This window comes from Lolium rigidum, chromosome 3 (genome assembly GCF_022539505.1).
Source record: "Lolium rigidum isolate FL_2022 chromosome 3, APGP_CSIRO_Lrig_0.1, whole genome shotgun sequence".
Taxonomy (NCBI): Eukaryota; Viridiplantae; Streptophyta; class Magnoliopsida; order Poales; family Poaceae; genus Lolium; species Lolium rigidum.
In genome coordinates this window covers 338475927-338483525 of record NC_061510.1, presented here as the reverse complement: position 1 = coordinate 338483525, position 7599 = coordinate 338475927, and the positions used below count along the sequence as shown (strand labels likewise).

Below are 7599 nucleotides of genomic sequence, written 5' to 3'. Positions count from 1 at the left end.
ATGTAGTTTTTTGTCTCCAGCTCAAGAAAATGATCTAAATTACGTTTCTTAGATGTAATTTTTGCAGTCTAATTTTTGCCTTTTAAGTTTTTTTACTTCCAAAATGGTAGAAATATGTAGTAATATCACTGGATGTATTTTTGCCTAATTGCTGCCTCTTAAATTTTCACTTTCAGAATGAGTAGAAGGATGTAACTATATTATTTTTTCTCTTCTTCGGATGTAATTTTTATTAGTTTTCTACATCTAGAACGTTTAATGGATCAAGGTGTGAAACACTATTATATTTCCGATCCCAGCTTTTGGTGATTTTAGATGTAATTTTTATATTTTTTACATCTATCACTATATTTTTTTACATCTACCGTTGCATTTTTTACATTCTGAATTAGATCATCAAATAAGTGGTATGAGTTGTTATTTACGAGGATGTAATTTTTTGTAAAAATTAGATGAAATTTTGTACGGAGTATCTAAATTACACCGGTTGGAGTACTGCTTAATGTGCCTAGCGTGATTTTTCTCGTTCAATTGCATTTGCGTACGCATGGGGTGTATTTGGACCAGACTGTCCGACTCCACTCTCGCATGCATAATAAAACAGGAAGGGGTCCCCGGGTTACATATCCACTTTAAGTAACATGTCGCTTTCAGGTGTAGGACCACTTTCTATTTTTGGCAATAATTCCGTTCAGACATGGGGGCACTCTGATAGACTAACCGGTGCTATAGCACTGCGTAGCATCGTCCTCTAAAATTGGCCCGAGCGGGCCGAGATGAGAATTTGAGCCCTCCACGCGGGAGATGCAATTTGAGCTATCCCGTCCCAGCCCGAGCCCCAGCCATCGTGTACTACCCTCAGAACGCCTCTTCCCTCCTCCCTCCTCCCTCCTCCCCTTTCCTCTACCTCCGCCGCCGGCCTAGATCCCGGCCAACTCCGGCCACTCCCTGCCCCGCCGATTATCTCCCCGGACCCCCTCTCCCGCCGGTTTCTATCCCACCTCGTGGAACCACCAAATCGCAACTCCAGCAGAAACCCTAGCCCCAGATCCCGCATGAGCACAGAGGAGCAGGAGGTCCATGGTGACGGCGGCTCCCAGGAAGCATGAGGTGGTGAGCATGCTCGGCGACAGGATTCACCGCATGGGGCTACGAGCCCTGGCCTTCACCGACGACGGCGTTAACTGACCCGCAGGACCGCCGACAACCGCGCTCGGGCGCTGCAGACGGCCCAAGCTACGGCCAGACCTCCTCCTCGCGTTCGCCATCAGGACGGCCTCCACCGTCACGCTCGCCTCCGACGACAGCACCCACAGTACGTGATATCCCTCCCACAACCAGATCTAGGGGTATCTCTTGCATCGCCATGCCCTTTGTGTAGATGTATGCGTAGGACTAACAGTATGTAGCTTTTGCCTAGTTATTGCTCAATCTGGTAGGTTTTATGATATATCTTTACGAGTTAATATAGTGGACTGCACATCATTAAACTGTGTCACGTTTCATGGTTCGCTTGGAGGCAGCCATTGGTGATAACATAAGAAAATGGTCTGTTAGCTATCTGAACAATTTTAGCTAGTAGAACAGCGGAAGCGCTGCTTTTACATGATATGTCCTGGTATAACTACAGGATATATCACTTTTCCTTCTTCACAACTAATTGGTGTTTACATGTTTGATCAAAATTTTGGAACATTCTATAATGGTGTATTTCTCTGTGTGCGTGTATGCATAGTTATTTAAATCTTTCATAGTGAATGCTGCTCATTTTGCATTCTAGATAAAGTCAAGGGTGAGGGAGTCACCAAATGAAAAACATGTCAAGTCTCTCTAAACTAATAGACTCAGATTGTATTAGATCCTAAATAATTAAATAGTAAGAGCATAGGACTCTAGTTAATTTCTGCTAACACGATACACTATGTTACCCATTGCAGGGTGCTTAATTTATCAGCTCTTTTCTAGTGGAAAGTTGACCAGGACAGAGGACATTCACAACTTTGCTTCAATCCCAAAGGTTAGCGATTGCATTCTTGTTTTTTTGGCTTGTTTTGGAGCTGTGACATGAATCCATCACATTCTCCACTGTATGTACGTTTGTACATTATTTTGACATTGTTTGTGTGACTCTTAAACCTTGGCGTCGACACCGGGGAGCGGTGGCAGTGCCAGGACGGTCCACAGCTGTTGCTGGTCCGGATTGGACAGGAGAATGATGTTCTTGGCTCGGTTTTCCTTGATCCACAGGCGCTGCTCGTCTGGATTGGATCGGAGGTTGACGTCCTTGGTCCGTTCTTCTTTTACACTGCCTTTTTCATCATCTTCTTGGCAGGTATGTCTGCCTTTTCCATCCTTTTTCTTTCACTTGTTCTGTTTGTGCTGCTTGATGTAGAGTCCTGTTTATGCTTCTTGTGGTAGAGTCCCATCTTAATTGCATTGATAAAAAATAATAAGATAAGGTCTGTTGTAACTAGGTGAAAGCACTTACGCTTCATAAATGTTGTGTAAGCTAATTTGAAGATAGCAATGAGTGCTAGTCCTTAATTTCAAAAGGTTGGAAGTTATTGCACCTACTGGCTTGTACATACAAGAATTGAACTATCTTGAGATAATATTGTTTTTGTACCCTCGAAACCTCCTTGAACAATATGCTACATCATAAATCTATATAAATAAAATTTTGCTCATTTTGTTGCTGTTATGCTCATTGCAATATGACCAAGATATACACTCCCATATATGCGTTGATCTTGGTCTGTTTCCTCTTATTTGCTTGTAACACATGTTCTGGTTTTTCAGCTATGTTGCGCCGCATTTGTATTTTCAGTGACTTCTTGATGTCAATATCAGTCTCAGTTGCATAGTTACCATGTCATTTGTTTCATGCCTGTAATTTCCAAACGGTTAACATAGGTAGTAGCTGGACGTTGCTATAACAGATACCTACATTTGTTGTTCTAAAAGATTTTGTAATCTCTATATTGTTTATTGTCATTATTTGCTTCCATAGATCCATCAGATATTTAGATAACTGCTATATTGATCACCTTTAGTCCTTCTACATGTTATTCTGAGTACTTGTGTCAGAATTCTATTTCTATGTTCTAGGAAGCTGATTATCCTTGCAAACAACTGTTCTCCGCTTAGGAAGTCAAAATCGAGTACTATGCTATGCTAAAGATTAGCTTGCACCATTTCCAGGCAAAGTAAGACAGTTCTATCTTTTCTGAACACATATTTTTTCGTTGCTTCACTATTCCAACACCTGATGCATATTTTAGGGATGTCACAGGGCTGGAAATAATTTTGTTTGATACTCTTGTTATCCCTTATTTATATATCTTCATTACATGTGCACTTGTGCCGGGATTACTTGAGTGAAATATAGGAAATGGATTGGGGCAAATTTGACGTTTCTTTTCCTGTGTAGTGCACCAGGCTGAAGAAGCTCCAACACGTGAAGCACCACCCAGGAAGAAAACAGTAGCTAGTTAGCGTAGAGAGCAGGTTATATTTTTGATATCTGGGATATTATCTGTACATACGTGATTTGAACTGTGGAGATGTTGTAATAGACTATGGATGTTATCAAAAGAATTTCATAATTTTTTAGTTGTTCAATTACTGTGAAATGATAGAGAATACAACATTACAGGTTCCCATCGTACAAGTAGAAAAATAAATCTTACGTAAAAAGGCCACAACCTAGAAAAAAATAAAATGTCACAGCCCAGAAATAAAATTGTGGCCCAGAAAATAGAAAGGCCATGCCCATATAGTTTACCAGAATTGATTGGGAAAAACATGTTGGACTTAGTGGGCTTAGCCCACATACACCATGAAATGGACTGGGCTGATTTTGGTGTATGATGATCTGATTTCGTCATAATTTTGCCACGTCGGATTGTCCACGTAGGATGTGATGTGGAATGGCCAGATCACGAGTGACGATATTGGATCATCATAAAGGTTACGACGATTCGTCTATGACGATTTCAAACAAAACGTCGTTGTAGTTGATTTCTGACGCTCCGTTTTTGACAATCCCTTTTTCGTCACGGAATTGTCATAGATGAAAATTCATGACGATCGGCCTTGATCCTCGCCCAATACTTCCCGCTTTTCTGGTTGGCACCGATGATGGAGTCATGGCTCACCGTCGCCCATGACTCGCACAGACAAAGATCTTCCAGAACCATCCACTTCGGGCCTCGTGTGCCCGACGCCTTCTTCTTCTTCTTCGTCCTCACGCCGTCCGCGTCTACCTCCACGAGATCATCGTCACCGGCACCCTCGTCGTCCTCTTCCTCGCCGCCCTCTTCGTCCTCATCGTCGTCCTCCTCGTCGTCCTCCACCCCGTCCTCTTCCTCGTCGTCCTCCACCTCAACCCCGTCGCCCTCCTCGACGACCGGCGTCGTCGTATTCGAGCGGACTACCGCGGCCGGTGAAAGGGTCGCCGTCCGGACCGGGTCCCGGCTCGCGCGCTGCTCGTACGCCGGGAGTAGAGGTTGTTGGGGTTGAAGCCGCCGTGCGGCAGCGCATCCTGGTAGTGCGGCGACAAGTTAGGCGTAACGCACCCGGGAGTGGTGGAGGGGCCATCGTTGTAGAAGGCGGCTTGCGACGGAGAGATCACTCCTGGAACGTACACCGGCACGGAGGTACTCCATGGGCTCGCGTTGGTGGCGGCGATACACCCGACCATTACGTGCTGGTGCTGGCGCGCCGCCTGAGCCTTCTTCTCCAGCTCCGCCGCCCTCCGTCCTTTCCGCTCCGCCGTCGATAGCTTCCGGTGCAGGCAATCTTGCTGCCATTGATCGTCGGTCCATCCTTCGAGCTTCTTCTTCGCAGCCGGCGCCTTCCGCGGCTTCGCGAACGGCGCTGTCGCCCCTTTCGTCCCATTGCCCGGCGGCTTCTTGGCCGCTTTCTTCGCCATCTTTTTGGGGGCTGTCGGCGGCACCATGTAGAGAGGGTAGTGGCGGCGGGTGGACGGCGGGAGGGAGAAATAAATCGGCGGGATAGGAGAAATGAATCGGCGGCGGGATATGTTTTGGGAGGCCTGTGCGCAGCGGTATAGGCGCGATTTGGCGGGAGCGGCGGGATTTGGCGGGAGTGTGAGATGAATTTTCCCTGTGCCGCTGACGCGTCGGCCCCGCCACTCCCCGCCTCGCTTTTCGTTGTGTCCGGCGTCCCCGGAGCGTCCCCTGTGGGACGGGGACGGGCTCGGGGCGCCGGACACCGTATCGGGCCGCGCCGGACAATTTTGTCCGGCGCGCCCCAAATCCCTTTGGGGGACGGTTTGAGGGACGCGACTGGAGATGCTCTTAGACCTCCATCACATGTCTAACATGAACTTTGGAGCTCCGTCACAAATGGACACGTACAAGTACGTATTTTTTTTTTAAAATTCAATATGTAATAAATTAATTGTTGCTTGACCACATTGTATTTTTTATAAAGATTTTACATTTGTTGTAATTATTTGTGATTTTTGAAAAATAGTTGACGATTTTGTTGTAATTCAACCCTTAGTAAATTAATTGTTACTTGACCACTTTCACATTGTTTTTAAATATATGTATTTTTGTTGTAATCATTTGTGACTTTTGTAAAAATAGATGACAATTTTTGTTGTATTCAACGCATAGAAAATAAATTGTTGCTTGACCATTTTTACATTGTTTGCAAATAAATGATTTTTTTATTGCAATCGATTGTGACTTTTGTAAAACTAAGTGGTGAATTTTGTTGTAATTCAAATAACAAGCGATATGTTGCAATTTTTCCGCGCGTTTGCTACCAGTTGTATTTTCTTCAAATTTTCCGATGTTCAATAAGTATTTCAAAAATGTAAAAGAAGACTGTTAATTTTGTTGTAAACTCATATGTGAGATGTTATAAGGTTTTCTAGGTGTTTGATACAGATTATATTTTCCTCAGAGTTTTTATGGTGTATAAGTGTCTGTAAAATGTAACCGAAGTCAACTAATGTTGTTGTAAACTCAGATGCGAGATATTGTAAAGTTTTCTAGGCGTTTGGTACAAGTGGTATTTTCCTCATTTTTTTCTACGTTGTATAATTATTTTTTAAATATAATGAAAGTATATTAATTATGAGACCTAAGAGGTAGGACTCATGTAGGCATGTACTCTGGTGTGACATTTAAGTGCCACCCGCGGCCATGGATAATGGTTTGAGGTTAGTGATATGTTATTGTTGTAATTATTTGTGAATTTTGTAAAAATATTTGGTGATTTTTATTGTAAATCAAGCCATAGCAAATTAATTGTTTCTTGACCATTTTTGCATTATTTTCAAAATATAGCTTTTCTGTTGTAATCACTTGTGACTTTTGGAAAAATAGTTGGTGATTTTTGTTGTAATTCAATTCGTAGAAAACTAATTATTGCTTGACCACTTTGTATTATTTGCAAACATACATATTTTTTTATTGTAATCATTTGTGACTTTTGTAAAAAATATTTGTTTTTTGTTGTAAATTAATCTGTAGAAAATTAATTGTTGCTAGACCACTTTGCATTGTTTGCAAACATATGCATTTTTTGTTGTTATACACTTACTTATACTCTGAGATTTTTGTTGTACTACTTTCCCATTTTTATAAATTGTTGTTAATTTTATTGTAAATCCAGTTGTAGTAAAAAAATATTGCTTAACAACTTTTTGTAGCATTGCTTTTTTTTTATATAATAGCATGCGATGATTTATTGTAATGGTATATATTTTTTGTACACACGACGCCATGACCATGTAAGAGCAGGCTCAACCCCCAAAGTGACCTGGTTAGGCTGGTCATAGTGGGTAGTATCATATAGTAGTATCATGTATATGATACTTTTGTATGATACTAGATCCATAATGCATAGTATCATACACTAGTATCATAGTTTTGCTATATTAATTGATTTGTAGAATCCCAATACAAACTTGTGTACAAGATTTATTTGATACTAACTTTTCTCGTGATGTGCGCTATGATACAGTATCTACCTATGATACTCTAATTTTCTCTCTCATTCATAATTACATGCCACATCAGCATTTTTGGTGGGGCTAGGATGCATGATACTAGCTATGATACTAGCACTATGGCTAGCCTTAGAGTAACATGCACAAGCTAGATGCGCGTGTAGCAGAAGCTACTCCCAGGTCGTAGTGACCATGCATGCAAGGAAGCCAGGCACTCGATGCTTTTGGTCGTGTCTCGTGTGCTTGCATGCAGCAGGCCAGCAACAGTGTGAGAGGAGAAAAGTAGAAAGCGACGTGAGACAGCAGGGCAGCAGGTACCAGGTGAAAGCGACGTGACCAAACGATTATTCTGGACCACCCGATGCGGCGAACGGACGGCAGGCTAGCGACCGATCCGCGTGCAGGATCGGTCGGCCGACGCCTAGCACCCGCCACTTATTAAGCACCGCCAACTACTATCCCAGCTAGCGCTACCAACTACCGTCGGTGCAATGGAGCATGCAACAATCCCGTGTTGCACGTGATCTCTCGCCCGAGGGCCCATAAGGTGCAACACAAAGCCGTGTGGCATACGGTCTCTGATACGTCGTAAACGTATCTATAATTTTTGA

The 7599-nt window shown here is 43.0% G+C and overlaps 1 long non-coding RNA gene across 3 annotated transcripts; it reads left to right on the top strand.

The window, feature by feature from the left end:
- The first annotated feature begins 1243 nt into the window (after positions 1 to 1243).
- On the top strand, positions 1244 to 3605 carry LOC124700129. Of its 3 annotated transcripts, none has more exons than XR_007001647.1 (4): positions 1244 to 1315; positions 1938 to 2332; positions 3113 to 3206; positions 3431 to 3605. It is a non-coding gene; the product is annotated as an uncharacterized LOC124700129 (long non-coding RNA). The 3 variants fall into 3 exon arrangements; XR_007001648.1 differs by having other exon boundaries at positions 3109 to 3206; XR_007001646.1 differs by lacking the exons at positions 1244 to 1315; positions 1938 to 2332 and having other exon boundaries at positions 2801 to 3206.
- The last annotated feature ends 3994 nt before the right edge of the window (positions 3606 to 7599 follow it).